This window comes from Bidens hawaiensis, unplaced genomic scaffold (genome assembly GCF_021521415.1).
Source record: "Bidens hawaiensis isolate Kalapana, Puna unplaced genomic scaffold, B.hawaiensis_p1.1 tig00003244_1, whole genome shotgun sequence".
In the NCBI taxonomy this organism is placed as follows: domain Eukaryota; kingdom Viridiplantae; phylum Streptophyta; class Magnoliopsida; order Asterales; family Asteraceae; genus Bidens; species Bidens hawaiensis.
The window spans coordinates 1,134,107-1,149,417 of NW_027491178.1; the positions used below are offsets into that span (position 1 = coordinate 1,134,107).

The 15,311-nt window shown below is 43.4% G+C and overlaps 1 pseudogene across 1 annotated transcript; it reads left to right on the forward strand.

Annotated features, from left to right (window-relative positions):
* Nucleotides 1-9,943: 9,943 nt before the first annotated feature.
* On the forward strand, nucleotides 9,944-14,798 carry LOC143622973 (ethylene-insensitive protein 2.2-like; annotated as a pseudogene). The gene is made up of 8 exons (XR_013151807.1): nucleotides 9,944-10,025; nucleotides 10,418-10,915; nucleotides 11,112-11,198; nucleotides 11,296-11,406; nucleotides 11,505-11,716; nucleotides 11,807-11,992; nucleotides 12,095-14,395; nucleotides 14,482-14,798. The product of XR_013151807.1 is annotated as an ethylene-insensitive protein 2.2-like (transcript).
* Nucleotides 14,799-15,311: the final 513 nt, after the last annotated feature.

Here is a 15,311-nt window from a genome sequence, read left to right on the forward strand (position 1 = left end):
TGCTTTTTATTAAAATTATGTAAGTTGTGGTTCTAGAAAGTTTGTACTATATAGAAGTGTAAGTTTGTTAATACTTGTTTAGTTTAGTTATAGGGGGGCCTATATCATGTGCATAATGTTATCTTCATGGGTGTGTGTACTTTTATTAAAGTAAATATTTTAACCATATTTGTGATTATTAAAAAACTAATAACCTTTTTATTTAATATTTCTCCAAATTAAAGACCATCACAAAGTTCAAACCACAATTATAATCATGTTAAAGTTTTTCATACCTAAGGATACCTCTTTTAGCTCAAAATTAAATAAACCACAAGTATCATGTATCTTTTTCTCCTGTAAAAATCAAAGAAAAGGCTATATATGTGGTCACTACTAGTAGTGATAGGTGGTCGTGCATCTAGACATGTTTAGCTAGAGTTGGTCACAACATGTATTGTTCGGGTGTGTGATAATTTCGACACACGTCGCGCTTATGGTTATTTCGGTGACGATGATGCTGCCAAACTACATTACTAGCCACACACTTGTTAAGAAAATATGAACTGGTACAATACAATCCATGTGATATGTAAGATATTATGTATGAAGGTTGGCTTTATGTAGATGGATGCATAGCTTTATGTAGATGGATGCATAGCTTTTTGTGATATACTTCTGTTTTGTAGGTTGTGCATCGGGTCTTCACGAACACATCATATGACGATGCGATGAGCGCAGCCCTCAACGCTTCTCATGAGGATGGGGAAAAGGCTGGCTTCCTGCTTGGTCTAGGGTTTGTTGAACAAGGCATCCTGCCTTCCAACTTCCCTCTTTACGATGTGGATACTGAAGCTGCTTATGACCAAGCAGTGAATCAGTATGCCGCCTTCCCGCATCCGGTGGTGGAGAAAGTGAACGAGATTAGTGCTGCTGATGATGGGCTAACTCTTCTCAAGGCTTTCCTTGAACCGCCACGCTCTACTGATGGTGCGGGTCCAAGTGGGAGTAGTCCTGAAGCTTGATCCTTTAGATCCATTTCCACCGTTAGAGTAGATTTTTATTTTTGTATAGATTTATATTCTTGTACGCGGATATGTGCCCAGCAATTCTTGTAATATTTGAATTTTGATGGAATATAAATCCTTTGTTAATGCTTTGACTTGTAAACCTTATATGTTTTGCTCATGCATATTCTAGTTTAACTTGGCAATTTCCTAAGTACTTTGGATAAGTTAACCTTTCCACGTGGTAGATAATAGGTTAAAGTTCTGCTTCCTCTTTCGTGATTGTGCGGGTAAGACCGTCACTTTCACTTAGTGGGATGACTAAACTTTACCTATATCTGACCTGCGTGGAGGTTTTCCTCATCTTTTCCTTAGAAATTTTCTAAGTGTTTTGAATAAGTTAACCTTTCGACGCGCGGTTGTTAATAGGTTAATGTTCAGTTTCATCTATCATGATTGTGCGGGTAGGACCGTCACTTGCATTTAGTAGGATGACCAAACTTCACCTATAACTGACCTGCGTGAAGGTTTTCCTTATCTTTCCCTTAGAAATTTTTACCGTTTTATGTGTTTATGCGGGTTTTGCCGCCTTCCACACGCAACGACTTACTTCTTCCCATATTTATGCGGTGAATACCGGCACATCAGTGTGGAAAGTTCATAAGTATAGAGGAGAGGCTATCAACACAATGTGATAAAGGAGAATCATTTCCATTAGAAGTGGCTCTATGCCTTTTCTTTACAAGTTTGGAATTGATCTACATGTAACATTTGCGTAATTGAGCTCCATTCCATGTTCTTGGGATGGGAGTGCCATCGAGCCTTTGAAGCCGGTATGCGCCCTTTCCCAAAACTTCTTTGATAATGTATGGTCCTTCCCAGACCGGGGCCAGCTTTCCTGGGCGCTCTTGGTTTGAAGCCTCGTTGTTACGCAGTATGTAGTCTCCTACATTGAAGTTGCAGAGTTTTACCCGCGTGTTGTAGTACTTTTGCATTTGTCGCTTGTAGTTCTCTTCACGCACTGCAGCTAAGTCTCTGCGTTCTTCGGTTAGCATAAGTTCTAACCGTCTTTCCGCATCATTGTCTTCTGGCTGAATCAAGACCCTTGATGAGGGTAAACCAATTTCGACCGGGACCATGGCTTCAGTGCCATAAGTGAGGCTGAACGGGGTTTCTCCCGTACTGGCCTTTTTCAGCGTTCTGTTTGCCCAAAGGACGTGTGGGACTTCGTCCACCCAGCCGGATCTGTGTTTCAAGAGTCTTTTCTTTATGCCGTCGACGATGCTTTTATTTGCTCTTTCCACCTCACCATTACCCTGCGGGTGCGCCACTGAGGTAAAGGTGTGGGTGATTTGAAGTTCTTCCAGCCACTCTTGTAGCTTCTTGTCAGCAAAGTTGGTGCCGTTGTCGCTCACCAAAGTCTGTGGAAGTCCAAAACGACAAATAATAAATTCCCAAATAAATTTTTTGATATGTTTTGCGGTTGTTTGGGCTAAGGGTTTTGCTTCTATCCACTTGGTGAAGTAGTCGATGGCTACCACTAGGAATTGTACGTTTCCTGCTGCTGTGGGAAATGGGCCTGTCACATCGATGGCCCACTTCTGGAATGGCCATGAAGAGGTGACTGGAACAAGTTCATTCTTCGGGCGATGCGTGTTGGGTGCGTAGAGCTGGCAAGACCTACATTTTCTGATGTATGCCAGCGCATCCGTATGCATCCCCGGCCAAACGTATCCCGCATTGTTAAGCTTAGCTACAACAGCGCGTGGACCTGCGTGTACTCCACAGATGCCCTCGTGTACTTCCCTTAGGAGGTATTCAGCATCTTGGTTGTCCACGCATCTTAGGAGTGGGCCAAGAAAGTTACGTCTATAAAGGACGTCATCGATGAGTTGATAGTTCAGTGCTTTACAACGTATTTTTCTTGCCTGTGTTTTTGACTCTGGTAGTATACCCGCCGCAAGGTAATTTATTATTGGTGTCATCCATATTTCTGTGCCGGTTTGGATGACACAGATTTCCTTGTGCGGGACTGATGGTGCTCCAAGGAGTTCAATGCAGATATCCTTTCCCAAGTGGGTGAAGGCTAACGATGCAAGCTTGCTTAACGCATCCGCAGATTTGTTTTCGCTACGCTTGACGTGTATGACTTTACAATCGTTAAAATCGCGCATAAGGGTCTTTGCTTGTGCGAGGTACAGGGCCATTGTGTCGTTCACGGCCGTGTACGTCCCGTTTATTTGGTTGGCTACTAACATGGAATCCATGTGGGCTTCCAAGTTTTTCACTCCCATTTTACGCGCAATTCTCAGCCCGGCCAAGAATGCTTCATACTCCGCTTCGTTATTCGTACTTAGAAAATCTAGTCGAATAGCGTAAGTATATTCTTGACCTGTTGGGTTGGTTAGTTTCAACCCTGCGCCTGAACCCTCGTTGCTGGCTGCTCCATCAGTGTAGAGTCGCCAGACCTCCTGGATGTCTTGTGCTGGGAAGGGTTGAGCCTCCTCCTGGCACTCTTTCTCCCGCGAAGCGGAGACTTCTGCAATAAAGTCGGCCTAGACCTGGCCTTTTATGGCTGGTCTTGGCTTGTACTTTATCGCGTATTCTCCCAATTCTATTGCCCATTTGGCTAGGCGTCCCGACAATTCGGGTTTGCCTAGAACGTTTGCAAGTTTGAAGTTGGTGAGAACGGTGATTGGGTGGCCTTGGAAATATCGTCTTAGCCTGCGTGAAGCCTGTACAAGTGCTAAGACTAATTTTTCCAGGATAGAGTACCGGGTTTCTACGTCTGTTAGGACACGGCTAACATAGTAGATTGGCATCTGGATGCCTTTTCGTTCTACTAGCAGGACTGCTCCGGTTGCTCTATCTGTGGCGGAAAGGTATAGGATTAATTCCTCCCCCGCTTCTGGTGCTGTGAGCGTTGGGAGTTCGATCAAGCGTGACCGAATCTCCTGAAAAGCTGCTTCCGCTTCTGGTGTCCAGCAGAAGTGCGTTTTCTTTAAGCAGTTTCTCAATGTTGACACGAATGGAAACGACTTATCCGCATGGTTTGCCAAAAAGCGGTTAAGTGCGACCAGTCGTCCATTCAGTGTCTGAGCTTGCTTGATGGTAGTCGGTGATTCCATTTTGATAATGGCGTCGACCTTTTCAGGGTTCGCTCTGAAGCCATCTTTAGTAACGATGACTCCTAAGAACTTCCCTTCTTCCATCCCAAAGGAACACTTGCTCGGATTGAGCTTCATGTTTATCTTCCTAAGCGTGTTGAAAGTTTCTTCGATGTCCTTCAACATCGCTTCCGCGTCAGGGCTTTTGATGACCAAGTCATCCATGTAGACTTCCAAGTTTCTCCCAATTTGGGCATGAAACTCTTTGTCCATCAGGCGTTGGTACGTGGACCCGGCATTCTTAAGTCCGAATGGCATCATTTGATAACAAAATGTGCCATCGGGCGTCCGAAAAGCGGTTTTGTCCTGATCATCAACGGCCATGTGGATTTGATGGTACCCCTTATACGCATCCAGGAAGCATTTAAGGCGAAACGGTGCTAACGAATCTACCTTAAGATCAATTTCGGGTAACGGATAACAATCTTTGAGGCATGCTTTGTTTAAGTCTTTGAAGTCTATGCACATGCGCCATTGTTTGTTATTCTTCGGTACCATAACGGGATTTGCAACCCATGTTTGATATCTGCTAACGCGTACGATGCCCGCGTCAAGGAGTTCCTTGACTTGGGTTCTACACGCGTTAGCTTGTTCCGCCCCCATTACTCTGCGCTTTTGTATGACTGGCGTAAAAGCCGGGTCACACTTGAGCTTATGCTCTGCCTTACTTCGAGGTACCCCAGTCATGTCAGCTGGTGTCCATGCGAAGATGTCAGCGTTTTTCAGTAGTAAGCGTTTGAGTAAGGTGTGCGTAGGATCAATGACTGTTGGGCCAATGGTAACGGCCTGGTCAGGGTATTTGCCATTGAAGGCCCATTCTTCCGGTTCGGTGATGGTTGGTTTAGCCATCTTTGGTTTGGGTTTAGATGAGACAGATGCGATGCATACCTGGGGAATGCCGGTGATCATCGCTACACCCTCAGCTGTTGGCCATCCCATCATGCCGTGGACTGAAGATACCACGGCATTGAATCTTGCCATCCCGTCTCTCCCGAAGAGAATGTCGTACGTGTGGTGTGGCTTCCTTATCACGACAAAGTCCACATCTTCTGTGCGGGAGTGTTTCCCGTCCGTGAGAATGACGGGGAAAGATAGGATACCCAGGGGGGTGTTTGTGCTGCCGTCGAACCCTTCCATCGAGGCGCAGACCGTTTCCAGGCGTTCCTTGTCTTCGTCGTCTAGCTTGTCGAAGAACTGCCTATACATCACCGTTGACGAGGCGCCGTTGTCAGCAAGAGTGCGGGAAGTGATGTAGTGCCCCAGCTGGCTTTTGATGACGATAGGGCCTTCTTTGCTGGGTCCTCCTGGCACTCGCGGGAAGCGCACCTCAGCTTCCTTCCACGCGCATGGTTCTGTCATTCGTCTTTTTCTTCCTCTGATGTTACTATGAACCATGTGGATGCTGATGTCAACGGGCTTTCGTCCGTTGCCTTTGTATCGTTTATCATTCCTCCCTCTATTCTTGATTGATGCCACAAGGTGTGTAAGTCTTCCATCCTTGACGAATGTTTCAACAATATCCTTCAAGGATGTACACTCCTCAGTGCTGTGACCCTTTGTCCCGTGGAAGTCACAGGATTTGCTCTGATCCGCATTAGGTCGCTGCTGGATCATTGGAGCTTTTGGCCATGGGAGTTTTTCGGTGGCAAATATCTCCGTGACGCTTTTGGTGAGTGGCGTCCACCGGTGTTTTCGGCTTGATGGGTGCGTGTTATCCCTTCCGCCTACTAGAGGGCGAGAGCTGGATGAGGTGTCAAAGTTTACCCTTGACTGCCAAATACCTAGCTTCCTCTTTTTGTTTTGCCGAGCGGTCCGAACGTTGTTTACTCTAGTCCTCTGCGTGTAGAGGTGTGTATTCTGGGGAAGATCCTTACCTAGTTGCTTCTCCGTTTCGGCAAAGCGCTTGGCCGCCGTCATGATGGCATCCCATGTGGATGGCATGCCGTCCTTACCCGTCAACGTGCGGATAAGCTCTGGGTATTCGGCGCCCTGGATGAAAGTGGCGCGAACAAGATCTTCGCTTATGGTGCCCAGACTCAGCTTTTTGGAGTTGAAGCGCGTGATGAAGTCTAGTAAAGATTCATCCTCCTCTCTAACGCAGTTGAGGATCGTCCACTGCTCTTCAGTATATTTCCTCTGTTGACTGAAGTGTTGGCTGAACTTGTGTTGAAAGTCCGCCCAATCATAGATGTGGTGGACCGGTAAATGATCAAACCACGCCCTGGCCGCTCCAACCAGCGTCATCTGGAACATATAACACCACGTGGGTTCCGTCCAGTTGCTGACGGTTGCCCCTGCTATGAATCTGTTCAAGTGATCGTCTGGGTCGGACATACCATCATAAGTGCCTATGTTGGACATTTGTTTGGCACTTTTTGGGCGATTGCTTCCGCAATGTCCCTTGCAAACTTGGACGTTCCCGCATTTGCAACAGTTGGTCTAAAGGTTTTGGAGAAGTCACGTGGGTTTCCCCCCGCGGTCCTTGGTTTGAAGGTTTCTCCGAAATTCCTTCTTGGTTGGAAGTCCGTTTCCTTACGCTTCCCTTTCGCCCTATGGCGAAGGTTTGCGTCGGTGTCGGATTCCTCCCGATCATCGTCCGAGTACTCGCACTCACTGCTCATGTTGAGCTGTTGTCGAGTGCTTCCGAATTCGTCAGCCTGTTGGAGTGAACACAAGCGTTCATCCAACTCAGCTTGGAATTCCTTCTGACGTGCTTCGGCCCACGCCTTAACTTGATCGAGTGTTTGGCGGGGGAGCCTCGTCTGTTTCTCCAACTGGGCATCGGTGAGTCCCAGTGAAAGATTGTTTACAGCACTTGCCCCGGCTTGGGTAACCGGGGTAGTGTTCGTAAAATTTGTGTAACCGCCGGTGTTCCCCCAGTAGCTGGGGTTGTGGTTACCGGGGTTTCTTGGTCACTCACTGGCCTTGGGACCGGAGTAACGTTAACCATCTTTTCAGAGATTTTTGAAAAAACTGAGAATTAGTTCTAGCTTTTATGCACGGATGGCGCCAATGAAGAAACACTAGGTGACCCCGAGTAGATTATGGATAATCTGGGGGTTAAGTAATGTTTCCCACGAGGGTTAGGTCCGGCAGAGATGGTTATTCTGATGACCTGCAAAATAGACACCGTGAGCTCGTCACTGAGAAGGGGGGGTTCCTCCTTGTGACCACCCTCCGGCGTGAGAATCAGACTAGATTGCTCTGAATATAAGTGTATATAAAGAGAGATTGCTAGAGAAGATAAGATGCAAGATAATGATACCGTTCCAAGGTGTTGGAGTATTTATAGCCGAAGGTAGGTTTCCAAGCAGGTACAGCCAGCTGTATAATATTCCTTTTCCACCAACTGTGGGCTACGCACGTGCCATGCTGGTAGTTGGTGGGTAGGCAGCGGCTGATAGTGACATGGCCGGCTGTGTACTGTTCATTTTCCACCAACTGCAGGCTATGTACGTGCCACGCAAGAGTTGGTGAGTAGGCAGCGGCTGATAGTGACATTTTGTACTAGAGCGTGCTCCTCGTACTGTTGTCGGTGAGCTGTCACCCTGTGATTGGTTCATGGGCCGCTCTGGTCAGATCTTGTCTATTTTGTCCATACCTTGGCAGGTATAGTACAAAAGACCTTCCAGAAGCGTACAGACTGGCTCATTTGGGCGGGAGTATTCCCGCCTTGCTCATTCCTTCAGGTGACATTACTGAATTATTGAGTTAGTGCCTTATGCGTGTAGCCTTGCTGTTAGTGCGGGTAGCCTTCCCTGATGGCTTGTATCCGCAGCTGCGGGAACAGGCGGGGTACTTCACCATTGGGAGGCTTTTCCTGCGGGAACAGCTGGCGTACTGCGCGTAAGGTCTTCATCTCTGAGCATGGTTGGTCCTGCGGAACCAGTTGGTCCTTGCGCAGACGTCCCTCTTCAAGGTGAGTCTTGCGGGTCCAACTGGGCTCTGCTAGGATCTACCTCTTCACTTGTGAATGGTTCAAAACATAACATGTTTCTGACACGTTTCTTCATAACCATGTGAACTTTATGTGAATCTCACAATGGTGTCAACTTTAGATATTATTTTAGCCTTTAAATTAGATAAAAATGATGATGTTAAACTTTGAGCAAACGAATCAAGAACACGAATACGAGATTTGATCAAAACACTATCAATTCTTTTATTAAGAAAATGATTAACGAGAAAAACTTAATAATTAACTAACACATTGAACGTAGGGTATATATAAACTCACGGTGCTAATTCTATACTAACTCAAATACACAATTTGAAACCAAATACAATTAGGATTAAAGATAAAACTACCTTATCTATAATAATAAACTAATTATTATTATATTAAATATTCTTCGAGTTCTAGGAGTCTTCAATCTGAGTTGGTGTTGGACACGTTTAGCACTCCCTATCAACACCAAACTTCTTCTAACCGTGACACACACGAAGCACCTCGACTCGAAACAACCCGCGACTCAACACAACAGGTCACGTCTTCCGACATCGGCTCATATGTTCAATTCCGACAGATGATACATATTTTTAAAATCATATTTTAAGATTAAAACGCAAGCAATTGAGCTAGAGTTTAACTGGTATTGGACTGGAAGTGAAGATTTGGACTGAATATTGCAAGGTCAAGTTCGTATTCGATCTCAACCCGGTTTTACCATAATGAGCATTCCGCTGGCGGGTTTTCCCCGAAACAGAAGATAGTGGGCTTGGGGTACTAGTGCTGTATGTACTCGCTATTCGTTAGTCGTCCAAAAATATATACTAAAACACAAAATTGGGAATTAATTCACCCACATAAAGATGTAATTGCAAATAAAACTAATTACGCGTCTCCATTTTAAGTAAATATATGACATTACTTATTTTGTTATATCAATATCTTACACGTAGACTAACTAGACTACAAAGGATCCGACAAATGCCCTAGCCGACTGTAGAGGAGTCGGGGCTCTTGTGTAGCCGAAAAAATGATAATCCACCAACAAACCCGACTCTTAAGTAGTTGACAAGTTGTTAATCCGGTTCTCTCCTAATTATAAAGGAGCTTGCTCCTCTGTAGCTGAGAATTATATTAGTCTGCTCTCATATGCGCTTAACTTGATGTTGCCACGTAGAAAACGTTGCTTGATGTCATGTTTCTTGTGTTATGTAGTGCTGAATGAGCTAAGATGTCGATCTCTGATTCAGTATTTTTAAATTTAATTATTTCCGAAACACCAAACACAACTCCCAAACTAAAAATAAAAACTTTGTTTTTTTACATTGACACATATCTTTTTTTTAGAACAGCGACTTTCAACCCTCCCGAGGCCAATACTATGTTGTCTTAACCGGGCCCACGCTTGAACACTCGTGAGTTATTGGCGAACGCCTACCACCTACCGGATAAACCCGTCTCCCACGCTGGCCAAATGGCACCACAATGGAGAGCCGGTAAAACCGGTTCGGGATCGAGGATCGAACCTGTGACCTGGGATCCTCAAGTCTTCCTCTCATTTCCTTGGCCATTTGAGCTAGCCCAGATGGTTACACCATTCCACTGCTACAATTATTGGACCATTTATTTATTTTAGTATGATCCATTCGTACATTTAGATACACATATTGTATCTATTTTCTCTCTCAGTCACATCTACAGTCTTGATTAGACCACATCTCATCTAATCCTTCACCAGATGACATATTATTGAGCTTTCAATCACAACCCATCCAGAAGAACAACTATCAGCAGTAAAGGTACCACCTTTATCACACCTCATTATATTTTGATCAAGATCAATGTTAATAACTGTCAAAGTTTGACTTTTTTCTTGATTTTGTACATGGGTTTTTGCTTGTATGCACATATCTTTCTGGGTTTGTAAGAACTTATTTAGATCTTAATTCTTTAGCTTTGTAGTGTTTAATTTCATAATTTGACTGTCTTTCTTGAATTTGGGGTTTATTGTAACTATGAAGCTCTGAGTTGATTGTTAGCTTGTTAAGTTTTACTGATTTGTTATTGGTTGAAATACTGATATCATGTTTGTTTCATTTCATCCTTTACAAATCCAAAAACACAATTTTTTAGTCAATTTTACACATTTTAGCTACAGTTGACCAGTTGACTTTTTATTTTTTCTTTAGATAAGAATGGCAACTATTGTTTTGGTATGAACTATAAAGTAACTTTTTGTAAATAAATGACACTAATTATGTATTAAAATTTATTATTTTGTAAATAAATGATATCTTTTTGGTTTTTTGAATCAGGGTTTATGTTGATCATTCAATTTTGGATATTAATTAATCTTTCAAGATTGATATGAAGGTGGTTATGATCGTGACAAAAGCGAGTGTCAAAATCTTGATATGCCAACAACTATCGTGTGATTGAACATTTGAACCCGCAGAGCAAATATCATCCGTAACTTAGCTTTGAAGATTAATATATAACAGTTGACTGGCCATCACATAACTGCAATTTTGTTTCACTAGTTAGTTATTACAGTTACTTCTAAAATGGAGACAAACGATATGGCCATGAAAACACAGCCTAACATGATACCTCGGCTGCTTCCAGCTTTTCTACCAGCTATTTTTATTGCGGTTGCATATGTCGATCCAGGAAAATGGGCTGCAGCCATAGATGGCGGGGCCCGTTTTGGGTTCGATCTTGTTCTAGTTATGTTTGTTTTTAGTTTGGCTGCTGTTCTTTGTCAATACCTTGCTGCTTCTGTTGCTGCTGTCACCGGCAAAAATCTTGCGCAGGTATGTTTTTTTAGAGTTTATAATCAGGTGTTTTTTTTTGGGGGGGGGGGGGGGTGTTTACGATAGAGTTATTCAACTAATCCTAAGTGGAAATGTGGATTATTTTCTTCATTAACTATTCTTTGTATATATTGCATTATTTTGTTAATTTAAGCAAATTGTTTTTTTATTTTTTATTTTCTATATAATGATGTAGATTTGCAGTGAGGAGTATGATATGATCACATGTATATTCTTGGGAATTCAAGCCGAAGTATCTATTATCGCTTTAGACCTTTCAATGGTAATTTTTATTATCTATATCCTTTTTTTTACCTCTTATAAAACTTTATAATCATCATACCAATTTATAAAAAAAATGTCTATTTTGTAATTTTAAGATTTTGGGAACCGCACACGCGCTAAATCTTACATTTGGCATCAGTCTCTTCACGTGTGTCCTTTTAACTTCCGTCGACGCGCTTTTATTTCCGATTGTTTCAAGTTACTTGGTAAGCTCAGTCTCTTATCTTATTATAATTCTCAATCGTGTATAAATCGGTTTTCGTATTTTCTTTATTAATGCTTACTACAACGACACATGTTTTAGGAAAATGGGAAAGCTAAGTTCATATGCATGTGGTTGGCAACCGTTGCTTTGTTTTCATATTTCTTTGGGTCGTTACAAGTCAACACGATACACCACTGTCAATGGGCGGGATTCTCACCAGTTTTAACGGTGAAAGCACGTTTGCTTTAATGAGTCTTCTCGGTGCAAGTATCATGCCTCATAACTTTTATCTACATTCATCAATAGTGCAGGTATATATGTTTAATATAAAATCATTTTTAAGTTGAAAACATACATATACTGCTTCAACTGTTGCATAACCGTACGCTATATCTTTGCAGCAAAATCAGGGACCGAAACAAGTTTCAAAGGAAGAGTTATGTCAAGACCATCTTTTCGCCATTTCTTGTATTTTCACAGGCATTTTTGCAATAAATTACATTCTCATGAACTCGGCTGCAAATGTGTTCTATAGCACGGGCCTTGGTTTGCTTACTTTTGATGACGCCTTATCTTTAACGGACCAGGTTACCGTGCTAAAAAACATTTTTTTATTATCAGTTTCTTTGGTATAAAATTATAAACCATGGACATTTTTTTTTAATAATTATTTTTAAAATCGGTTCCAGGTATTTAGGAGCCTAATGGCACCTTTCGCGTTAGTTCTTGTTCTGGTTCTTTCATATCATACAACATCGCTGACATGGAAATTCAGCAGTCAATCGGTTCTCCTTAATTTTTTCAAACTCGACATTCCCGGTTGGTGTCATCACTCAACAATCCGTTTAATATCATTAATCCCAGCACTTTTGTCCACGTGGCATTTGGGAGCCGAAGGCGCGTATCAACTTATGTTGTTTGCTCAAATTATTGTGGCGGTTTTGCTCCCATCGTCGGTGGTCCCGCTTTTTCGTGTCGCTTCGTCACGATCAATAATGGGTGTGAATAAAATGTCTCGGTTTGTTGAGTTTTTAAGTTGGGTTACTTATGTCGGGATGCTCGGTTTGGTGGTTGTGTTTGTGGTTGAGATGGTGTTTGGAAACAGTGATTGGACGAGTAATCTGAGGTGGACAATGTGGGTCCCGTATGTCTTCGTTCTCGTGACCGCGGTTGTTTCCGTGTCACTCGTGCTTTGGCTCGTTGTAACACCTTTGAAATGTTCCCGACCCGAGGTTCAAAAGTGGGATGATGTTCACGAAACCGAAACCATCCCCGAGTCATCGTGTATTGAAGAAAAAGTAGAAAACCGCGAGTGTGATTCTAATTCTAATTTGGCCCGTGATTTCAATTTGCCCGATGAACTTTTAGACTATGATTATGGGCCCCAGTTGACCACCATCGAAGAAGTTTCTTCTGATATAACGGATTCACAGCCCGATGAATCACCGATTATAGTGGAAAAGGTCTCGAGCCCGGTCGTTAAAACTTTGAAAAAAGATGATGATTTGGTTGAAAAGACACTGAGAATTGACGGAAACATTCGTGTTGTAAAAGAGCCTGAATTCGAGCCAGAAGAACCATCAAAAACAGTATCGGGAACGGTTAAGTCTCCCGCTAACGGGCCGGGTTCGTTCAGGAGCCTTGGCGAGAAAACTGATGACATCATCGGTCCTGGGAGTCTTTCAAAGCTAGGCGGGTTGGGTCGGGCCGCCAGACGACAGTTAACTACAACACTAGACGAATTCTGGAAGCTTTTATTTGATTTACACGGGGAAATGACACAAGATGCAAAAACTAACAAACTCGATAAGTTGCTTGGAATTGATTCTAAAGTGAACTTAAAGGCGGGCCCGGGTATGTCAAAAACGACATGCCCGGAAAAAGAAAAGTTCTACGGTGGACGGGGGTCAACTTTGATGACCTATCAACAGTTGTTAGATGCATACACACGAAACCCGACCCTAAACGTGACAGATCCCGAGAAACGTTACCATGGCTTACGCATACCGCAAGCTTCTGGCCCGTACGTTGACCAGCCGGCTACGGTTCACGGGTATCAAATTAAGTCGGTTATTAATCAAACCAAACAAAAGTACGATTACTGTCAAAATCAAATCGAAGCGGTAACTCCTAAATACAAATCATTGGTTTCCGTGATGAAAACCCAACAAAACGGGTTACGACCCGTTAAGCCACCAGGTTTTCAGGATCCAGTTGTGTCTAGAACTAGCTTGAAGCAACCGGAACAAACATATTACAATCATCAGCCCGCAGGCCCGATCGAGGACGTGCATGAGAAGAAGTATTACAGCATGCCTAATATTTCCGGGCTACTTCCGAGTCGGGGCTCCAAGATTTTACCCGAACAGTATGTAGCACTCGGGCAACCGGTTTATCCGGGCCCGTTATCGGGCACAGTTTACGGGTACGGTGGATTATCGTATTCGAATCTATCACGGGACGCAGCTTCTTACCAGCCTGTCACAAGTTACAAACCCTGGTTAGCGTCTGACCCGTGGTCCATGTGGTCCAAACAGCCGTGTGAACATTTTGGTGTAGCTGAAAAGGTAAAACCCGGGCCCGATTCGAACACCCAAGAAACGACTAGTGTGGATTCCGAAGCGAATATTTTGAAGTCGCTTAGGCTTTGTATTGTCATGCTTTTGAAACTTGAAGGGTCTGAATGGTTGTTTAAGCAAAACGGAGGGGTCGATGAGGATCTTGTGGACCGGGTGGCGGCTCGGGAAAGATTCCTTTATGAAATTGAGGTGAATCGAGTAGCCCGTGTTGGTGGAACGAAAGTCGATGAAGTCGAATATAATAACTATCTTGTAACATCGGTCCCAAATTGCGGTGAAGACTGTGTTTGGAGAATCGAGTTGATTAAAAGCTTTGGTGTTTGGTGTATACATAGGATTCTTGAGCTTTCGGTTATGGAAAGCCGGCCCGAGCTTTGGGGAAAGTACACTTATGTTCTTAACCGTCTTCAGGTAATCTATCGGCCCAAATGAAAGCAGCCCGTTTAGTATTTTCGTTTGTTTTTTTAACTTTTAATATTTGTTTTTCATCTGTTTAGGGAATAATCGAGCCGGCGTTTGGTAAACATCGTGTGGCGACAAGCCCGTGCTTCTGCCTCCAGCTTCCGGACTCGTACCAACACGGGTCATCACCACCCAACCCCGCCGCCAGTTTTCCAGCTCTGACAAAACCAAGAGGGAAACGCACCACTGCCGCTAATATTTTGGACATGGTAACGATGTTGAGAAGGCGATCTCGGGCCGAAAAGGTCGGCCCGGTACTGCAGCGGGTGATGTGGCGTTCCCTAAAGGGAAAGAAAACCTTGCGTCGGTTCTTAAAAGGTACAACCGCAGGCTGGTGGCCGTGAGCTCATAAGTCCTGGCCCCTGAGTGTCATTGGGTTGTTTGATTTTCATAAACAACTCGATCTTTTACTCTTTTTTAGCTTCGGGTTCGAAATGATGATGACGTGGATGTCGGTTTGGTTATCAGGTTGGAAGAAAAGGAAGCGTTTGGATTAGAATAATGGAACTTTTTTTTGGTAGATCTGATCAATATAACGTCGTCGTGTTGTGTAAATATTTTATGCTGGTGACGAGATGGTCTGCTGATTGAGACGAGACGAGACGAGACGAGACGAGGGCTGTGTTTTGTTTGTTTTTTTTCACACTTGCATACGTATGTAAACTGAATCGAGTACTTTGGTATCGCTTTTATTAATAACTTTCAGTATGCGTGTCTAGAGGTGCAAATACCCGTTAATTGGTTTGGGAAAGAGTTCGAGAAAACAAAATTTTACTCAATGTGGTTGCTTATTTTATAAAATTTATTAAAATAAAAAAGAAATTAAAAGAAAACACATATAAAATAGAAAAGAAAAAAAAAAGAA